General features: G+C 39.4%; 1 protein-coding gene across 1 annotated transcript in view; it reads left to right on the top strand.

Moving 5' to 3' along the window:
- Nucleotides 1-22,054, top strand: part of asic2 (acid-sensing (proton-gated) ion channel 2) — a 601,924-nt gene that overhangs the window by 264,113 nt on the left and 315,757 nt on the right. The window lies entirely within an intron of this gene.

Below are 22,054 nucleotides of genomic sequence, written 5' to 3'. Positions count from 1 at the left end.
CTTTATTAATGGGTTTTCTCTTCCACATTTCCTCTGCTTAACTCTATGCCTATGAAATGTGAATCCTTGGCGGCCAGCTTGTTTCTATGATGATGATGATGATGGTGGCTGGTTGTTGTTATTATTAAGTTGGTCATTGTACTTCTTGCGCGGGGCACCACGATCTCTCTTGCCCTGAGAGAGTTCTCCGTAGACTACTGCTTTTGGTAACCTGGAGTTGTTCATGCGAGACACGTGGTCAGATCGGCGGAGCTACCTGAGCAGCAGAGTGGCTTCAGTGCTTTGAGGTTGAGCCTTCTCCAGAACCTTGTTGTGGAGACACGATCCTGCCAACTCATACCCATGATGGAGCAGAGGCAGCGCTGATGGAGGTACTCGAGCAACTGGATTTGCTTGCAGTACAAGACCCAGGCTTCAGAGCCGTACAGCAGTGTTCTAATAATGGCAGCCCTGTAACCTGGATTTATGTGGACAGGCGCAGCTGGTAGTTCTTCCACACACGTTTCTGGAGGTGCCTGAAGGCACTGCTGTCTCTGGCGAGTCGATTGTCAACGTCCCTCACTACCATAGCGTCGTTGGAGATGATGCTGCCCAGGTAGGTGAACCGTGGTGAGAGGATGGTCGTCAATGGTGATCTGAGGTGCATTGCAAATGCCACGAGGGGGCTTCTGATGGACGATTATTGTTTTCTTCAGACTGACCGTTTACCTGTGAACACAGGTTAACAGAACACAGATGTCTGTATATACTAGCTCGAGAATGGGCTCTTGCATGGTTTTTTGTTCGGACGAGAAGGCGGCGGAAGTTGAAGATATTTTCCATCAGTGCGGAACTAAATGTAAGTGTTTTTCAAGGTGGTCTCTTTCGTTTCCCAAAGCATCATGCTGAAAAAGATGGCAAAGAGGGTCGGTGCCAAAACACAGCCTTGTTTCGTGCTGGTACTGATGGGGAATGTGTCATGACTGCTTTGGCCTTCATGGAGCTGCTGCAGGATAGTGAGGAAATTCGGGGGATAACTGAACTTCGACAGAATCTTGCAGTGACTATCGTGGCTGACTGTATCAAAGACCTGGTTAGGGCAGTGAGCGCCACGTACAGTCCCATGTTCTGTTCACAACATTTCTGCATCTGGAGCAGACCGAAAGTCATGTCAAATGTACCTCTGTTTGCTCTGAATCCACAGAGTCTTTGTGAGGTTGCCTTTGCCAATGGTAGGGATGATTCTGTCCAAGAGAATTCTAGCTAGGATCTTCCCGGTGGTGGTCAGTAGTTTGTTCTTGTACAGGGAGATAATTACAGCATCGGTAGTTCATTTTGAACTGAACTTTTTTCCGAACAGAGTAGGAACAGGTTTGTGAGGAGAATGTCTCCACCCATCTTTTATCCTTCTGCTGGGATCTCATCAAATTGTTGCTATAGAGCAGTGACCTTGGCAAACAGTGAATATAGTAGATACATTGATGAGCTGCAAGAGACCTAGCCTATTTGTCCTGCATATAGAGTAAGTGGGAATTATTCCTGAGAATGAATGGTAAGAGAGAACAGGAAAGACACTGAACACAGAAAAGTGGTAATGTGTGAGATGGGAAAGGCAATACTGTTTTTGGTGATAAGGCCAGAGGCATGAGAGACAGTGATTTCACGAGGACAACAAAGCTGCAGATGAAATTTCTATTCAGGACATAATGAAAATCTTGAAGAGATACTTTAATTCAATGCCATTAGAGATTTTCAAGAGATTAGGGAGAAGAGTAACTGGTGAATAAATATATGACCACATTGTAGGGGTGTTTAGTATGGAGAATGAATAATGAGAAGCAAAGTGCTCAGCACAACGTGTTGAGAGGTAATATCGACTGAGTCTACATGCACAATACAAATAAAAGATATTTTATTTCAGGGGTTCCAGAACTCTGGCTCTATATCTAAAAAGTTCTCACTTCTTCCAGAATCACTAAATGGCCTGAATTAAGCACAGATGGAGAATTTCTTTATGAGAGGATGTCATTGAAACACTGTACCTGTGAGGGTGTCACAGCAGATAAGGACTTGCCAGTGTCAGCCCAATGCAATGTAGCTGATGTGCAGCAAAGATCAAAGTACAGTCAATTTATTATCAAAGTTCAAAGTTAAATTTATTATCACCCTGAGATTCATTTTCTTACCGGCATTCAAGTAGAATAAAGAAGTACAAAAGAATCAATGAAAAACAATACATGAAGACTGGAAAAACAACCAATGTGCAAAATAAGACAAACTGCAAATAGAACAAGAAACAAATAATTTAAAAAAAACAAGTAAATAAATAATACTGATAACATGAGTTATAGAGTCCTTGAAAGTGAGTTCATAGGTTGTGGTGTGAAGTTTGTGTGTGGTGAGTGAGGTTATCCACATTGGGTAAAGCCCTGGAGACAGCCCAGAAAAAGAAAGTTAGAGGAATGACTTTATGAATTAAAAGGGGACATCAAATAAAAGGAAAGATTATACATCTCCAGTGAGTCAGAGTGGGAGCCAAGTTTGAGCAAATGTGTTTTATTTTCCCACTTAACAAGTTAAGTTTACACAATTAGGAAGTTGGAACCAATTTAGGGGTTCATTCAACCAAGGCTTATTTGATGAAATTGATAACAAATTTAAAGTGTTTATGTAGTTAAGGTGATCTCTACTGGAGAAGAACCAAGTCATAATGTTGAAACACTTGGGCACAATGTTGTTCTGGAGATGGATCCAGTGATAACTTCAGTAAGTGAAGCATTAAATCTTTACAGAGTTTAACACTGTAACAGAACTTACTTTGAGTTAAAATCCAAAACCAGGTTTCAAGTGGAGATAATACCAAAAGGTTCAAAGACATCAGGAGGACTCTAAACACATATTACTCTCTGTATATTAGTTCCAAATTGTTATCAGCAGAGTAATTCATCCATTGTATGCTGCTGTGTTCTTGTGATTGACTGTAAATTAATAAAATCTAGTGTATATAATGGACTGCCTTCATACAATCATCTTGTCTGTTGTTCCTAACTTGTTAAAGTAGTGAATATTTTTCATTTTCACTCTTGGCATCTCCAAGCCTGAATGCTTGAAACTGTGGTGAGCAAAACAGTTCTAAATTGACTTACTGCTTATTTCTCACCAACTATCAGTGACAAAAATCATTGCTTTTTGAACACAAACTCATGCAACTGCCATTATTTTAAAACTGTTTGCTCTAAGCACAGTGTTGTGTCTAACAGCCACACAAGGGCAGTGACTGACGCTAGTTAGAAACTGTTTGTTAACAGACTTCTGCCCCAGTTAAGTGACATAGTGTCCCAAATAAACAAAGGGAATCCCAGCTATTTTTTCAATTAGTTTTTGTTCTTTAAGAGTTGTCCCAAATGCAGCTGCCCTGATTAACCAATGGCCCAATTAACCGGAATCCACTGTATCTACTTGTGTTTATATCGTGAACCTACTAGCCAATCGCATCATATATTATGCCTACATTTCAAGCATCTAACAGAGTTACAGACAATTCAAAATATCAGTTTTGCATGAAACCTTAAATTCACAACATGCTAATAAGGGCATCCTTTTGGATGTACAAAATGTATTTCTAAGTTTTCTGAAGATATTGCAGGCAGCAACATCAGTGCAATCATGCAGCTGTAACAAAAAGAAATAAACTGAATGGACCTCAACAGCATCTTCATTTCTTCATAAAGTAATCTGTTTCCTTTAATAATTGGTCTTGTCCCTGATGGGTTAAAGTCTTCAGTTGTCAAGATTTGAATTTTTCTAGAATCTCTTTCAGCTCCACCTGGTGCCTAGAGGAAGAATTAATTTGATTGAAAACATTAGCTGTGATATACTTGAAATTAGATTCATGTTGATTAAAAACCAATTAAAACATTCAACTGATTTTATGTTAGCAATCTACTTCCCACTAATTGATTAAGAATACTACTGTTCGATCTAGTCATGGTAGAAAGAATCAGTTTTAAGGCGAATCTATCAACAGAGGAAGTTTTAAAAATAATCAATAAACTGAAGAGGATGCAAATCTTGGCATAAATAAGTATGAGGGTGGCTACTTAAATGCCACTGCAGAGAGATATGATTAAATGAGTACTTGTGAGATCAGATCCAAGTTCAGTTGTTGGTGTGTGTAAGGAATATCATTATTTTATTTACCAAGAATTTCTACACTAGAATTGGAGAATATCAATGGCATTTTTATGAAAAAGGTGTTTGAAAATTACAGAATAAATAGATACTAATTAAAATAAAAAAGTAGCAAACTGAAGTTTCAGAATGTTGTGAAGTAAAAAGAGATTAGACATTGAAAGTGAAAGGAATGCAAAATGTACCAGATAGTTGAAAACAGGAAGTGTAGGAGATAAACAATGAAACACCTACAGAATGCTGATGAAGGGTCTCATCCTAAAACATTGTTTATTTCCCTCCATAGATACTGCCTGACATGCCGAGTTTCTCCAGCATTTTCTCTGTGTGTTGCTCAAGATTTCCAGCATCTGCAGGATCTCTTGTATATATGAGACACACAGTGGGTCACGTTGCATATGTAGAGAGAAGACCAGCTCACTTCTCAGGTTGTTGGCATGTCTTCAGAATACTTGACTGAAAAATTCATAATCTTATACTGCCAGCTGTGATTCACTCTGCATAGATGCTGTCTGAATTGGCAAGCATATTCAATATTTTTATTCTTGGTATAAAGGTGAAAGAAAGGACACATTAGACATGTAGGCATGATATATATTATATAATATGATAAATATTAAATATAATATTATAAATATTATACTGTAGAGGTTAAGCCAGTTAAAGAAAATTAAGGTATTATGAACCTTTCAACAATTTTCAGAACCCTGAGTTATATTGCACGTATTCAAATCATGGACAATTGCTGAAATGGTATCCTATGAAAAGGTGTAAAATTGTAATTAAACCAAAGAAAAGTGAGCAACTGGCAAGGCTGTTTTTTTTAAGATTAAATATTAGCATTATTTATCATATACATGAAAACATACAGGGAAATGCATTGTAGTGCGTCAACAAACAGCGCATTCTATTGACTGTTCTGGGTGCAGCCCGCAAGTGTTGCCCTGCTTCCAGTGCGAACATAGCATGTCTGGATTTAACTAACCCTAACCGTATGTCCTTTGAATGTGTGAGACAATCAGAGCACCCAGAGGAAATCTACACTGTCATGGGGAGAACATACAAACTTCTTACAGACAGTGGTGGGAATCAAACCCTGATTGGTGATTGCTAGCACTATAAAGCTTTTCTGCTAATCGCTGCTGTCAAAATCAGTAACATGACCAGGAAGTATTGGAGGTGCTCAGTATGTCAAGAGAGGAACAATTCACAAGTCAACGATTCCTTGGTAACAGGTTCTGAATTTACAGATTTGCAGAAAACAATTTGTCCATGACTCAGAAAATAAACAAAAATTACTCTATGATAACCACAATTCCATAGTATTTTAATGAATGCCATTAAAAGCACATAAGAGTTAAGAAAGAGTAATTACTAAAAGTAGAGTGAAGAGAAAACTAGTTTTGCTGTTTGTAGGCACAAGCATATGTATTGCATATACTGTATGTTGTTGGACTTCTAAATTAAATAAATTTATGAGAGCTCAATCATATGCATGGGTGCCCATAAATCATATGTCCATAACCTGGAGAAGGTAAATATTAAGTTGCTGGCCTTTCAACAGAAGTGAAAAATACGGAAAAATTAAATTAGCTTAAAACATCAAATCTGTTTCTCTCTGCATGGATGTTGTCTGGCCTGTATCACATTTCCAACATTTTTTAATATAACTCTCTCACCAAGCTCATATACAAACTTGGCTCATTATCTAACTCTCCTAACAGCTCCGTGCCACCTTTCATACGCAATATGCATTTAAGGGTCGGTATGATTTGAGGTTCAACCAAACAGGAAAATTAGGATGTTCCGGTTAAGGAATCTTGATTGTAGCAAATGCTGTATAAATACCACCCCTTACACAATTATTGGCCACCAAGCAACAACAGATCATGCACCAGCATAAAATTATAAAGTGAGTATATTTACCAATTTTTCAACTTTATCAAACAGTTAACAGGAAAAGAAAAAGAAAAAGACCCATTACAGTTAAACCAGTTCAATGTGCACATAAATGTTGGAGCTGATTTCTGAAGTAGTCGGGATGTTTCGCTTTGATTACTCACGCTGAACCCACATTCTGTGTGAAAGACACCAGCCACAGTTCGAACCTCCCTCGAAGACCATTTCGAATGAACTGGCTCTCTCAGGTGTATTGCCACCTCCTCCTTTGAACCATTTATTTGCACAAAGCACATCTTACAATGGGGACTCTCCTTCGAGTAGCATTTTGCATCTTCCCTTGTGCCACGCTCTGCAGCTCATGCCAAAAGACCCCAAACCAGACTACTGTCTGTCAGAAATCTCATCCTTCCCAGCCTTCTCAAATGTTCCATTGGGCAGAAAGTTCGACATGTACCAAGACAACCCTGATTGGCTGACACCACATTCCTAAGTTGGATAACGTGGTTCCTTTTCTTTAGCCGAAGCCAAAACACTCATACTAACAGGACACACTGCTTTTATAGAAAACTGCTAAAATAAAAATACTTCACAGCATAACAGTAGAAATCTTACCCAGGAGATTTCATACAGTGCTGTGCAAAAGTCTTAGACACATATATATAGCTAGGGAACTTTTGCACTTTTGTTATAATTTTATTTATTGTACTGTACTGCTGCTGCACAAAAACAAATTTCATGACATATGTGATTCTGATGTGGGCTTCTTATGGACTTAAGAGCGGGAAGGGATCAGGGAGAGGTGAATCGTGGTTGGGTAAAGGAGCAGGAAGCACCAGAGAGATGTCATGTGGCAATCAATAAACCAATTGTTTGGGATCAAATGACCTTGCCTGATGTATCAGGGTTGGGTGTATCTGCACCCACGCCACCCTCGTCCCCGCCCCTGGCACTCCTTCTCTGCCACTTGTCCCACACCCCTCCAGTGGCACTCCACCTTGACCATTCCCAACATCCTTTGCTCCTGCAAGATTTAAACATTTGCTCTCTGCTCCCCGTTGACAAATACAGTACCATGCAAAAGTCTTAGGCACCCTAGCTATATATAGGTGCCTGAGACTTTTGCACAATAATATATAACACAGGTAAATATAGCGAATCGTTGATTATCCAATACGTTTCTCTCTGGTGCCAGATTGGCAGAACTAGTTCTAATTCATTTTAATATTCCAACACACTTATAATTCACTTCTTTTTAGATGTTAAACAGTAATATGACAAAGTTTTGCAGGAAACTAGATAAGTTTAAAGGAAGCATGGGAAACTCAACCTGGTGGAAACAGGCCACTAGGAAGTTTCAGAGGAGCATACTAGCTGGGGCACCAGTGAACCTAAAATGAGTGTGGTAACCTGGACCCAAATGTGGGGTGGGGGTACAGGGCAACTGTGGCCATCAGGACCTAGTGAACCAGCTGCCAGGCCATCAAGCTATCTGAACAATCAGGTAGCAGATTAGAACATAGAACAATAGAGCACTGTGGTGAACTACATATACCTGTCTGGACTGCTCCTGTGGCTCCTCCCACAGACCCCTGCTGACTGCTCCTGTGGCTCCTCCCACAGACCCCTGCTGACTGCTCCTGTGGCTCCTCCCACAGACCCCTGTATAAAGGCGATTGAGGCCTGAGCGTGGCCTCAGTCTCCAGGATGTAGTGTTGTTCATTCCTCCAGTCAATAAAAGCCGATATCTCGCTTCTTACGTCTCAGAGTGAGTTATTGATGATGCATCAAGCACAATAAAGGTGCTTCTGCCCATAATGTTGTTGCTGTCCATCATACCAAATTAAACAAATCCCACCTGTTTGCACATGTTCTTTATCCATCCATTTGTTGCTTGTTCATGTGCGTGTCTGAATGCCACTTAAGTGTTGGTATTGTCTCTGCCTCCAGCACCTTCCCTGACAGTGCAACCCAGGCACCTACTATTCTCTGTGGTTAAAACAAAACTTGCCCCACACCTCTCCTGTAGACTACCCCCTCTCTCCTTAAGGCAATAGCTTGTATTCTACATTTCCACTCTGGGAATAAGACTCTGATTATCTAAGCTTCCTGTAATTTTATATACTTCTATCAAGTTGCCCTTCAGCCTCTGAAACTCCAGAGAAAATAATCCATTTTGTTGAACCTCTCCTCATAGTTAATGCTCTCTAATCTAGGCAACATCTTGTTGAACATTTTTTGCATCCTCTGAAAGGCTTTCCGATAATGCAGTGACCAGAACTGCGCACAAATGTGGCCCAATCAAAGTTTTATACTGCTGCAACATGACTTCCTAACTTTTGTACTCAACCCCTTGACAAATTAATGCATGTCATATGTCTTCCTTACCACCCAATCCACTTGAGTTGCCATTTTTGGGGAGCTGTGGACTTACACCCCAAGGTTTCTCTGTACATCAATACTCATAAGAATCCCACCAATCACTGTATACTTTCCTCTTACATTTGACCTCCCAAAGTGAAACCCTTCACACTATCCAGATTCAACTCCATCTGCCATTTCTCCAGTCATATATCCGACTGATCTATATCCTGTTGTATCCTTCCCCACAATCCACAATTTGGCCATTTTTGTACAAATTGCAGACTTGCCATTCAGCCTAACTACATTTTTGTTGGAATTTTACTGTACGTTTTAGTGGTTGCATTGTTTGGGATGCATTTTTTCAGTTGAGGTTCAGTGAGTAAGACGGAGTCATAGGCTACTGGGTTCAAGTGCCACTTTAGAGTCAGTATCATAAAATTATGCTGAGTTCCTCAGGGCAAAGGGAGGCAGAACTGTGGGTAAATGAAATAAAAAGTCTTCTGAAAAGCTCAGTGACTCGATCTCAATGCTGAACAATGAAGGCCAGCTTAGTTATCAGATTAACAGATGCTGTAGAAAACATTGGGGGAGAATTTTAATCCTCTCTAAATGGTTGAAGTTAAAGTTAATAGGATATGAAAATTTGAATCCTGTCCAATCCATCACCTTTGGGAAGCAAGTTATATTTGTAAATATCATCATAACCTGGGGCTTCAGATGCTCTTTAAACTATGGGCAGTGTGTTCTACAACATAGCAAAGCATTTTATAGCACTGCTTGTCCCCTGGCATTGAGCACCCTCTGTGATTGGACCAAAGGCATTTCTCAGCAAGGATTGGAGTCCACATGCAGCCATGAAACTATCAACTCAGTTGCAAGATGGCAGCTTGGTTCTTTGTGGGGTGATTAAGAATCAGAATCAGGGTTATTAACAGTGGAATTTGTTGTTTTGTGGCAGCAGTGCAGTGCAAATCGTAAAATTACTATAAATTACAATAACAAACCTGTGGTTTGTCAAATGTCAGATGAAATGTGAAGCCTTTGGGGTAACTTTGGCCAGATGTCTTTGCTATCACTGAGCACATGCTTGGGCTCGGTAGCGGGTGCACTTTTTGTTTTGCGGGTGGGGGGAGGGGGGAATCGTTGCTCACTACCGCTTACACTTATGCGTGGGAGGGAGGAGCTGGGGGGTGCTTTGGGGTTCTCATGTTTAACTGTCATTCATTCTTTGGGGCACTTCTCCGTTTTCGTGGATGTTTGCAAAGAAAAAGCATTTCAGGATGTATATTGTATACATTTCTCTGACATTAAATTCGACCTTTGAATCTTTGAATATATTAAAAATAAATAAAAAGTGCAGAAAGAGAGATCAAAATAGTGAGATAGTGTTCATAGACTGATCAGAATCAGTTTAATATCACTGGCATATGTCATGAAATTTATTGTTTTACAGCAGCAGTACATTGTAATACATACTTTAAGAACTATAAATTACAATAAGAAATATACATATGCATATATAATTAAATATGTAGGATAAAAGGCAAGCAAAAATAGTGATCATGGGTTCTTTGTTTATTCAGAAATCTGATGGTGGGGGTGCAGAAACTGTTGCTGAAAGCGTGTGTTATCAGGCTCTTGTAACTCCTCCTTGATGGTAGTAATAAGAATAGGGCATGTTATGGGTGATAGGGGTTCCTAATGGTAAGTACCGCCTTTTTTGAGACATTGCCTTTAGAAGGTGTTCTCGAAGCTTGGGAGGCTAAGCTGACTGAATTTACAACTTACTGCAGTTTTTTCCGATCCAGTACAGTGGCCCCTCTATACCAGATGGTGATGCAACTGGTTAGAATGCTCTCCAGGGCACACCTGTAGAAATTTGCAAGAGTCTTTGGTGACATGCCAAATCTCCTTAAAGTCATAATGAAATATAGCTATTGTTGTGCCTTCCTTGTTGGACCCAGGATAGAACTTTGGAGATGTTAACATCCAGGAACTTGAAACTGCCCATCCTTTCCACTGATGATCCTTCGATGAGGACTGGTGTGTATTCCCTCGACTTCTCCTTCTGAAGTCCACAAACAATTCCTTGATCTTACTGACACTGAGTGCGAGGTTGTTGTTGCGACATCACTCAACCAGCTGATCTAGCTCGCTCCTGTACGCTTCCTCATTACCATTTAAAATTCTTCCAACAATAGATGTGTCATCAGTAAATTTATAGATGACATTTCAGCTGTGCCTAGCCACACGAGCTGCTGGTATGCTTTCTTTGTAATTGCATCAATATGTTGGGCTGAGGATAGATCTTCAGAGATTTTGACACCCAGGAACTTGAAGCAGGGTAGACCTGTACTTTCCTGAGTTCAAAAGAATAAAAGATAATTCTTTTGAAATATACATCATTCTAAACAGATATGGAAATGATGCTTTCCTCTCGTTAGGGTGTCTGGGACCAGTATCAGGAATTGACCATTCAAGAAGGAGATGGCAAGAATGTTCTTTAACCAGATGGATGTGAATGCCTGGACTTCTCTGTGCGAAAGAGCCTTAAAACCTCTGTTCCTGTGTGTTTCAAGAAAAAGATGAGTAGATATTTAGCTATTAAGGAAATTAAAGGTTATGAGATTAGTACAGGAAAGTGGCACAGAAGTAAAACACCAGCCACAACCTTTTGAATGGCAGAGCAGACATGAGGGACTGAATAGTCTACTTGTCATAGAAACATGATAACTATCTAAGCTAATCCTATTTGCCTGCATTTGGCTCATAACCCTTTATGCCTGTCCTTTCGAAGTACATGTCCAAACATCTCTTAAATGTTGTAATTTTATCTGCTTCCTCTATCCCCTCTAAGAGCTCATTTCCTTTCTTTGGCACTCTCTGTATGAGAAACATATCCCTCAGATCTTCTTTAAATGTTTCCCTTTTCACCTTAAACCTGTTCTCTCTAGTTCGATCACAAGCAAACAAAAATCTGCAAATGCTGGAAATCGAAGCAAAACACACAAAATGCTGGAGAAACTCAGGCTGAATCTATGGAAAAGAGTACAGTCAACGTTTTGGGCCAATGTGTCCTGATGAAGGGTCTCGGCCTGAAACATTGACTATACTCTTTCCCATAGATGCTGACTGGCCTGCTGAATTCCTCCAGCATTTTGTGTGTGTTCCCTCCAGTTCTAGACCACTTATTTTTTTAATGTTCTTATAAAAACCCTTCCTGCTCCTGTCTTGTGGCCTCTTGGGGACCAGTATCTTTATAAACCTCTATAAACTTTTAAAGGTCCCAGTCTATCTACTCTCTCCATATAAGTTAAATCCTCCTATTCCAATAACATCCCATAAATCCTTCCTGCACCCTTTGCAGCTTAATGACATCCTTCCTACAGTCAAACAGCCGGAACTGCACAAAATATTCCAAGTGCGGTCTCTCTACCATCCGGCACAGCTGTAACATGATAACCCAACTCTTGTGCCCAGTGCCCTGACTGATAAAGAAAAATGTGTCATTGATGTTTGTGCATAAGGGGCATCATCGGGGAATGGGTATGTGTTTGGGTCAGAGTTCCTGAGTGCTTAATTGTCTTTGAAAATGATACACACAGAAAGGATTCATATGCCAGATTCTATGGTTACAGAGAGCTAAGCTTCTTAAGTGCTTAAGGTCACTGAAAATGCAAGACAGCAGCTATATACACTGTGCATCTGGTCAAAGGAGCTCTTCTACTGAAACCTGAGTCAAAATTTCAGCCATGTTCTGGTGAACTCATTGTAACTGGACATCCTCGTGTAGAAAGACTGATTAGAAGAGCATTAATACAGTAAACTGTGGGATTCTGCTGGCTTTTACAATGAAGTAACTGGGCTGTAATATTTGCACAACCTGGCCAAGTTCTGAAGGATATTAGGGTTAAAATCTGTGTTTTACCCTGCAGTTTCCACAAGAAATTACTTTTTTCTTTCTCCACAAACAATGCCTTAGAAGGTTAAATTATTAAATGATAACACATCCCATGTTATTGAGTCCAAAGCTCCTGTATCGTATTAAATAATGCATTATTCTTACAGTGTAAAATGTCTGTATGGCTACAAAGCTGAACAACCGGCAATTGGAAAGACCATAGGAGATCTAATGTTATTTTATAACTGCATCCATGTTGTCTTTGTCAAGCTGTTTACAAAGCTGACTACTTGATAACAAAGCCTCAGGCAAGGATTGCAGTGAAGCTATGCCCTTGGAACAAGTGCAGTAGTGCATGAAATCAGATTGAATTTGAAACAAGGAATAATTCAACTGGTGACATACAGGTTGACTGTGGGTGATTGGTCAAAGACATATATATTTTGTTCCCTTTAACATGATAACATTGATACTAAAACCACAACATTTATATCACTCAAGATCCACTCAGGCAGGCATTGATGTGCAGCCAAAGTCAGATATCAGTTCACAGAGGAAATGCGTTCAAAAGTTCAAAGTGCATTTACTATCAAAGTACATATATGTCACCATATACAACCCTGAGATTCATTTTCTTGCAGACATTCGCAGTAAATACAAGAAACACAATAGAATCAGTGAAAGACCTCACCCAACAGGACAGACAGCCAACCAATGTGCAAAAGACAAGCTGTGCAAATAGAAAAAATAAAGAAAAAAGAAATAATAATAACAATAATAAATAAATAAGCAATAAATATCAAATGCATGAGGTGAAGAGTCCTTGAAGGTGAGTCCATAGGTTGTGGGAACAGTCCAGTGATGGGGCAAGTGAAGTTGAGTGGTAAAATTTGGAGGAGGGGTTGATGAGGATCTGAGGAGAATAAAATGGGATTAATGCGGATGGATGTTTGATGGTTGGCCTGGATTCACTGAGCCTAAAGGCCTTTTCTTCCAACACTGATTCTCCCACCAGTTACCTAGTAACCTACCCAAGGAGTAATTTACAATGGCCAATTAAACTAACTACAAGTATCTCCTTGAAATGAGGGAGGAAACTGGAGCACCCAGGAGAAGCCCACACAGTCACAAGGAAAACATGCAAACTAGATAGAGACATCACCTAAGGTCAGGATCAAACTCAGGTCATTGGACATGTGATAGTTTCACAAGGTGTAACATCTTCGCACTACCCTTGTGAATTTAATGTGACCCATTGTCTGAAAATGGGAGTAACTATAAACTTGCTGGGGATTTTACTATATTTATGAGGTTAGTCATCATACAGAGATCCTTTAGATTAAGACAGTCAAAAGCTGAAACTACTGAAGCATTCACAACAAGGTCTGACAACCCTCAGAAGAAGGATTCCATTGATCTGGACTTATGTTCATTGTTTTTGGCAGATATACAGAGTATATGAAGCAAGTTGAAGAAATCCAATTGTTAATTTGAGAAAGCCGCACTGATACGATCCACTATCCACTAATGCAAATGCTTGTCATTTGTTTAAACTTTGTTTAATTGTGAATGGTGAAGCAGCAATAGCATCAAAAGGTTATACGCTTGCTGAATTCTCGTGCAACATCACATCTTTCAGCCTTGCCATGCCATCACCAGGATTCCACAACCCAAGAGTGTCAATGTATACCATCCCTCTTCTATCATCTTGCAATCATGCCAAAGATTCCAAGAGATTAAAATGAAATGAGGGATTGTGATGTTTTGTAACTCCAAAACATAAAACTAATTTAAAGGAAAAGCTGGAGAGACCAAAATGCGAGTCTAACTTTGTTTTTACTTTAAATGAGGTGCACACGTATCACATGGTGGTGTGATAACTTATGCCATTCATGTGCTTTTACATATAACTCATAATGAAGTATTCAAATAAACAAGAATGCTTTATCAAACAATATATTTACAATATTACCAAAATATTACTGAAATATTAAATACACAACACTCTTACCTGCTTAACTATAAACACCAACTTAATATAGAATGTATCTCAACTCAAATGATCTCTTTCAACTGAGAGAGAATTTGTAGAATGTTTACAAGATGGTTTTATCGAGCAGCTTGTGGTTGAGGCCACTTTGGGATCAGCTATTCTGGATTGGGTGTTGTGTAATATACTAGATCTGATTAGAAAGTTTAAGGTAAGGGCACCCTAAGGAAGCACTGGTCATAATATGATAGAATTCCCTCTCCAATGTGAGAGGGAGAGCTAAAGCCAGATGTATCAGTATTACAGTGGAGTAAAGGGAATTACAGAGGCATGAGAGAGGAGCTGTGCAAAGTTGATTGGAAGGTGATACTAGACAGCAGAGCAGCAATGGCTGGAGTTTCTGGGAGAAATTTGGAAGCCGCAGGATAGATACATCCCAAAGAAGAAGAAACATTCTAAAGGTAGGATGATACAAACATATCTGACGAGAGAAGTCAAAGCCAATATAAAAGCAAAAGAGAGGGCATATAATATAACAAAAATTAATGGGAAGTTAGAGGATTGGGAAGCTTTTAAAAACCACCAGAAGGCAAATAAAAAAGCCACAAGGAACGAAAAGATGAAATATGAAGGTAAGCTAGCCAATAATATCAAAGAGGATACAAAATGAGAAGTGTCAATAGATATTGGACCATGGGAAAATGACGCCCGAGAGGTAGTAATAGGAGACAAGGAAACTGGGGGTGAATTGTAGAAGTATTTTACACAGTATACTATATAATACAACTAATATATGGACACCCACAGCACAGTAAATATTCAATTGTCCCATTCAGGTCTAAAGATTTATTTGCTGTGGAGGATTTCTTACTCTTGTGGGATAACATCTTTCCAAATAAGTGGGGTCACTCTGCCTGGCAAGTGAGACTTGTGGCTGTGAAAACAATTTCAGATTTTAAGACCTCCTCTGACAGCTCTGGACACCTTTCTTCTCTTTTTCTTGGGTTTTCGTTCTGGATCTACTTCAATACTTGCTTCTCTCCCTGTCACAGCATCTTTCTGGAGGAACTTAGCAGGTCAGATATCATCTATGGAAAAGAGTACAGTCGACATTTCAGGCAGAGACCCCTCATTGGTCTTGCTGAAGAGTCTCTGCCAAAACATTGACTGTACTCTTTTCCATAGGTGATATCTGACCTACTGAGTTCATAGACCATAGAAATATAGAGCACATTACAAGCCCTTCAGCCCACAATGTTCTGCCGACCATGTAACCTACCCTAGAAACTGCGTAGAATTTTCCTAGTGCATCACCCTCTGTTTTTCTAAGCTCCATGTACCTATCTGAGAGGCTCTTAAAAAACCCTATTGTATCAGCTTCTACCACCACCGCCGGCAGTGCATTCTACGCACCCACCACTCTCTGTGTGAAAAACTTACCTCTGACATCCCCCTTGTACCTACTTCTAAGCACCTTCAAACTATGCCCCCTCGTGTTAGCCATTTCAATCCTGGGGAAAAGCATCTGACTATCCACACGATCAATGCCTGTCATTGTCTTATACACCTCTATCAGGTTACCTCTCATCCTCCATTGCTCCAAGGAGAAAAGGCCAAGTTTACTCATTTACTCAACCTATTCTCATAAGGTACGTTCTCCAATCCAGGTAACATGCTCGTAAATCTCCTCTGCACTCTCTCTATAGTATCTACATCTTTCCTGTAGTGAGGTGACCAGAACTGAACACAGTTCTGTAAGTGAACACAGTATTGTAAGTGGGGTCTGACCAAGGTAACATTAGCTGTAACATTACCTCATGGCTCTTGAATTCAGTCTCACGGTTGATGAATGCCAATATACCATATGCTTTTTTAACAAAGCTGTCAACCTGCACAGCAGCTTTGAGTGTCCTTTGGACATGGACCGTAAGATCTCTCAGATCCTCCACGCTGCCAAGGGTCTTACCATTAGTATTATATTCTGTCTTCAAATTTGACTTAGCAAAATGAATCACCTCACACTTATCTGGGTTGAAGTCCATCTGCCGCTTCTCAGCCAGGTTCTACATCCTATTGATGTCTTGCTGTAACCTCTGATAACCCTTCAGACTATCCACAACACCCACAATCTTTGTGTCATCAGCAAACTTACTAACCCACCCTGCTACTTATTCATCCAGTTCCTCCAGCATTGTGGGTGTGTTGCTTGGATTTCCGGCATCTGCAAATTTTATCTTGTTTCTTTCTCTCTGTCTCTTCTGTACTTTTCAACTACTTGTCTGTTTTTTCTCACCTCCCTTTTACTTCTTATAGTTTCTAGTGAGAATCTCTGAATTTGCTAATTTTTTGAGAAATTAGGTCATGTTTATCCTCTTCCATTTCCATAGCACTTATGTCATCCTCCTCTTCCTTTTCCTTCTTTCTAGGATGTGCATCTTGATCTTGGGAAGGTGCATTTAGTTCACTGGAGTATTCTCTTATTAATCCTTCTATTGCTCCCTTTGCGATCTCATCTCTTTTCTTGGATTCCTCATCCACAACATCATCTGACAAACCTTCTGTTTTCAGATCTGCATTGATTCCTTTATTTTTGACTTAACATTCATTCTGCTGGGCTCTGGTCTTTGCATCTACTTTTACAAGCAGCTTTTTGTCTCCCATTTGAAGTTCATGTAATAACGTTACTGCACACAGAGTAGATTCTGGTTCTTTATACTCACAAAAGCCAAATACTTCCAAATTTCTTGAAGCTTCTTGAACTCTCTTCCAGGTTAAAACTAAGCCACATTTCATAAATAACTACCTGATTATGGAAGCTTTCTCAGATATGTAGCCTACAAAAACTTTTGTAGTCCGACCACTGCTTTCGTCATTTTCTGAGCAGCATGGTCCTTCTAGCAGTGGTTTATAGTGTACAGTATGGAAGCAATTGTGGCATCATTCAATACCTTCTTAAGTCACTTTCAGTTGTTCCTATTGTAGGGAAATGTGGCATGCAAATAGTGGATGGATCTCCAATCAAATTGTAAATGTCATTCCCACAGGAGTTAACTTTTCTCCAGTATAAGGTCTTAGTTGGATATCTGCAGGCTTCAGTTCAGTATCTTTGAAATGTCATTCAAACTCATTTTGTGGGATTTTGTTGCAATCATGTTGAAATTTTGTTCACGCTCACTTTCATCCCTGACTGCAACTCAATTGCATCTCTATCTGTTGTTTCAATTGATACAGCTATTTCAACTGCTCTTTTAAATGTAAGTTGTGTTTCAATTAGGAGCCATTTTTAATGCTTTCTTGTAAGATTCCACAAACTAACTGATCTCTCAGTGTATCTTTAAGTCCATTACCACTTATGAAACCTGAAGCTTTCTGCAATCAACAATGGCTTCAGTTTTAACTGTTTCTGCATTACTTTCATGATATCAAGAAAGCTTCTTTTGCCTGGTTTGCTTGGAGCAGTTACATTTCTAAGAAAACTAGTTGCCTTTAAACCCAGTGCACTCAGCAAAATTGGTATTTGTTTCTCATTGGCTATTTCATTTGCTTTAAAATACCGCTCAATTAGCTCAGTATACATATTCCAGTTATCTCTTGTACAATCAAATGTGTCAAGCTTTCTGATGTAGCCAGCCGTTTCTGCTCTTTTTAAAAATGTATTATTATCACCGGTGCTCATTTTTTATTAACCCATGAATATGTCCATTCTCTGCCTTTTTTAACTCAATTGTTTCTGTCTCCTTTTCTGAAGAGTAACATGGTGCACTGCTTTTTTTTAAGTAGATCGTTTCTCACTGTTCTTTTCTTAACTCAAACATCTTACTGCACTTCAACAGGTAGGTAGTCATCTCGGGTTCATTTGAAACTTCCTTATCACCACTGTTATGTTTTGTAACTCCAAAATGTAAAACTAATTTAAAAGAAAAAATGGAGAGTACAAAATGCAAGTCTAACTTAGTTTTTTCTTTAAGCGAGACGTGCACGTATCATGTTGTGGCGTGATGACGTAAGCCCTTTACGTACTTTAACATATAACCCATAATGAAGTATTTAAATGAACAGAAATGCTTAATCAAGCAACATATTTACAATATTACTCAAATATTACTGAAATATTAAATACACTACAGGATCTGTTCAACTAATCGCTTGAAATTGCAAGATTTAAATCAGAAGAGCATGCACAGGTGTACCAGGTCAGATAACCAGAATGAGCTTTACTTAATATGAAATATTCATTCAGATCCTTGCTGCTGGAACCTGTGGATTTAATCCAAAAGTTAAGATAGCTGCAAATGTAACTGAAGTGGTAAACCTGAGAGGAAACCATATACCCCTATTATATAAAGGTCTGCATATGGATTTGAAATCAGAGTCAGATTTATCATCACTGACATGCGGTGTAATTGTTGTTTTGTGATAAGGCATAGAAATACTTTAAGTTCCAAAATAAATAAATAAATAGTGCGAAAGATTAATCAGAATCAGGTTTAATATCACCGGCATATGTTATGAAATTTGTTGTTTTGCGGCAGCAGTACATTGCAATACATCATAATAAAAGCTATAAATTACAATAAAATGTATATATAAAAATAAATTAATTAAGTAGTGCAAAAAGAGAGGGAAAATTACTGAGGGAGTGTTCATGGGTTCATTGTCCACTCAGAAATCTGATGGCAGAGCAGGAGAAGCTGTTCCTAAAATTTTGAGTGTTGGTTTTCAGGTTTCTGTTCTTCCTTCTCAATGTTAGTAATGTGACAAAGCCATGCCCTGTTTAGTGAGTGTCTTTAATGTTGGACGCTGCCTTCTTGTGGCAGCACCTTCTGAAAATGTCCTCAATGGTGGGGAGGGTTGAGCCCATGATTGAGAGCTGGCTGGGTCTTCAACCCACTGCAGCTTCTTGTGATCCTGTGCATTGAAGGCTCCATGCCAGGCTGTGATGCAACCAGTCAGAATGCTCTCCACTATACATCTGTAAACATTTGCACCAGTCTTTGGGAATATACTAAATCTCCTCAAATACCTAACTAAATAGAGCTGCTCGCATGCCTTCTTCATAGTTGCATCAATGTGTTGGGCTCATGTCATGTCATGAGTATACATGAAGAAATGGAGAATAAATCATAAACATAATGAATAAACTCTTCTTGGTTTACCAACTGAGTACAGGTATCGATATTAACTGACATTTCAATGACAAACTCTGCCCCCTTCATCAGGGATGATGCCTATACCAGTGGTATATATACCCCTGTCCTCTGTCCCTTCAAACAATCAGGTTTCCACTGTCCCACCTTGTTTACAGTAGAATTCCAGTTTTTACTTAGAGTGAGACCTTCATCTTTGTTAGAATTCTTATGCTCTAAATCAAGGATGATGCCTAGGCACGTCTAGTCTGGTGGTAAGTCCAGTGGAAACCTGATTGGTTGAGGACTAGCCAATCAGGAGATGGATGATGGAGGTATATATACCACTGAACTAGACATGCCCAGGTATCATCCCTGATGAAGGTGGCAGAGTTTGTCATCAAAACGTCAGTTAAAATCAATACCTGTACCCAGCTGGAAGCCCGAGAAGAGTTTATTCGTCATATATGCTGGGAAAGCACTAGATCCTTTTACATTTGTAATTATAGTTACTGTAATTTCAGTACCATCTTCAGAACAAATTAAGACACAGCACACTTAAAAGTATTCACATGCTGAAACTTTAAATCCCTTTGACAGACTGAATGTCTGTGAAACAGTTACGTTGTTGAAAAGCAAGCAAGCCATATGACTATGCTTTGCAATAGGGTCACAATATAAATACACAGCTATAGAGGGACTGACATGTTCCATAGTTAAAGCAAGAGTGAATTATAAAATTAAGTATAAATACTTAATGAACAAATTTAGCATTAATTTTTGGAGTCTTCCTAATCCCATTTGTGCAAGAATGTTCTGTTTCTTTATCAGCCTTACTTGGATTTGAAACCTTTTCAAGTTTTCAATGTTTTTGACTGAATGGAACAGTGGTTAAAAAACATCCAGATGGCTCATCTCCACCAGAGATCCACATGAACACTTTGGAATCTGTCATCTACCAAACATCTGGTTTCACGACTTACAATGGTTCTAACCTCCCACTATTGGAAGCTTGGCTTATTTGGTGGGATAAGAATACAAGCATGGTTGTTTTGCTTGATTCATTCTTTATGATGTTTTAGATTCAATTGCTTCTACTGTATCTAACACTGGAAGCCAAATTTAATTGGACAAGGCACAAGCAGGTTGTCACAGTTCCTAAAGTTTATGCACAAAGTAGTGTGTAGAGTTGTACTGTACTGCAGTGAAAAATTAGTCATGTGATATTTTAATGCTGAATTTGAATATTGCTGAAACACATGCTTTATGAGAGCCTGTAGTTGACTGATGTCTTGTCTGTTCCATTTGAAACTGGACAATATAAGGGAACGTTTACGAGAGGTGATTGATAAGTTCGTGGCCTAAGGTAGAAGGAGTTAATTTTAGAAAACCTAGCACATTTATTTTTCAACGTAGTCCCCTTTTACACACTTAGTACAGTGATCATGGAACATATGGATCTGGGACCTCCAGAAAGTGACAACAGCAGGGACACTTGCTGTGGCCTGATATGTTTGTGGCCTAAGGTAGAATGAGATGAGTTATACAGCTCTTGTTACATGCACATGCAGTTCAACTCTTTGAGTGATTATGCAGAAAGTTTGAAGTTAATAACTCATCAGTTAACAACTCATCGGGGTGATTGATAAGTTTGTGGCCTAGGGTAGAAGGAGATGAGTTATTAACTTTAAACTTTCTGCATAATCACTCAAAGACATGGATGAAAGAGAAATGTCAGGGGCCGAGATTTAGATTGTCCAAATAGCGTATTGTACCTCGCATTAGGACCTGGGCCTCACTGCAGCAAATTGCTCCAGATTTAGAACATACAGCCTAGCGATACACTTTGGACCTGGATTTTGCCGCCGAAGAAGCTGTTCTGGACCTCTTCAAATCAACTCGGCACTTAGAACAATCCACTCTTGCATCGGAGTCAGCTGGACGTGCATCGGAACTCCTCTGTTCCATCTTCTCCCCTCCGAATCATTCACTCCAACCAGCATGGCTCCAACTCCAAGTGCGTCGATTTTGCAGCACCCGAGCAGGGCACATCTCGTGAATTCACTTTGCCTTCGCTCGCCTCTTCATTTTTGCAGTGATAGTACACCACAATTTACTTCAAAAAAGTATTATTAATAATGGTGTTAATCGAATCCCTTTGCTTTTGAACTACCAGTAAGCTGTCACTTGTCTTCGGTAGCAGCATTGTAAGCTGGAAGTTAAACCTAATTGCAGAATTGCCCATCTTTACTTTTCTTAATGCTGCCAGGATCGGCATTGCTTTTGGAACTTAGTTTCACCAGTGGCGATCTGTGGCCTGTTATTTAGAGAAAGGATCTACTGATTAAAAGTTGATGGAATTTCTTAATTTTAAACATGATTTCATATGCTTTTTCTCAACTTTTGCATATTTGGTCTCATTCTTTCTGAGAGTGCAAAAAGCAGAAGCAGTTGTTTTTCCTTCCCCATGAGCAAAAACCAGAGGGCATATGTACAAAATTAAGGGAGGGAAGTTTAGGGGAGACATCGGGGTAAGTTTTTTACACAGAGGGTTGTGAGTGCCTGGAATGACTTGCCAGGGATGGTGGTGGAGGCTAAAACATT

Source organism: Hemitrygon akajei, chromosome 18 (assembly GCF_048418815.1).
Source record: "Hemitrygon akajei chromosome 18, sHemAka1.3, whole genome shotgun sequence".
In the NCBI taxonomy this organism is placed as follows: domain Eukaryota; kingdom Metazoa; phylum Chordata; class Chondrichthyes; order Myliobatiformes; family Dasyatidae; genus Hemitrygon; species Hemitrygon akajei.
This window is presented reverse-complemented; position numbering and strand designations above follow the sequence as displayed.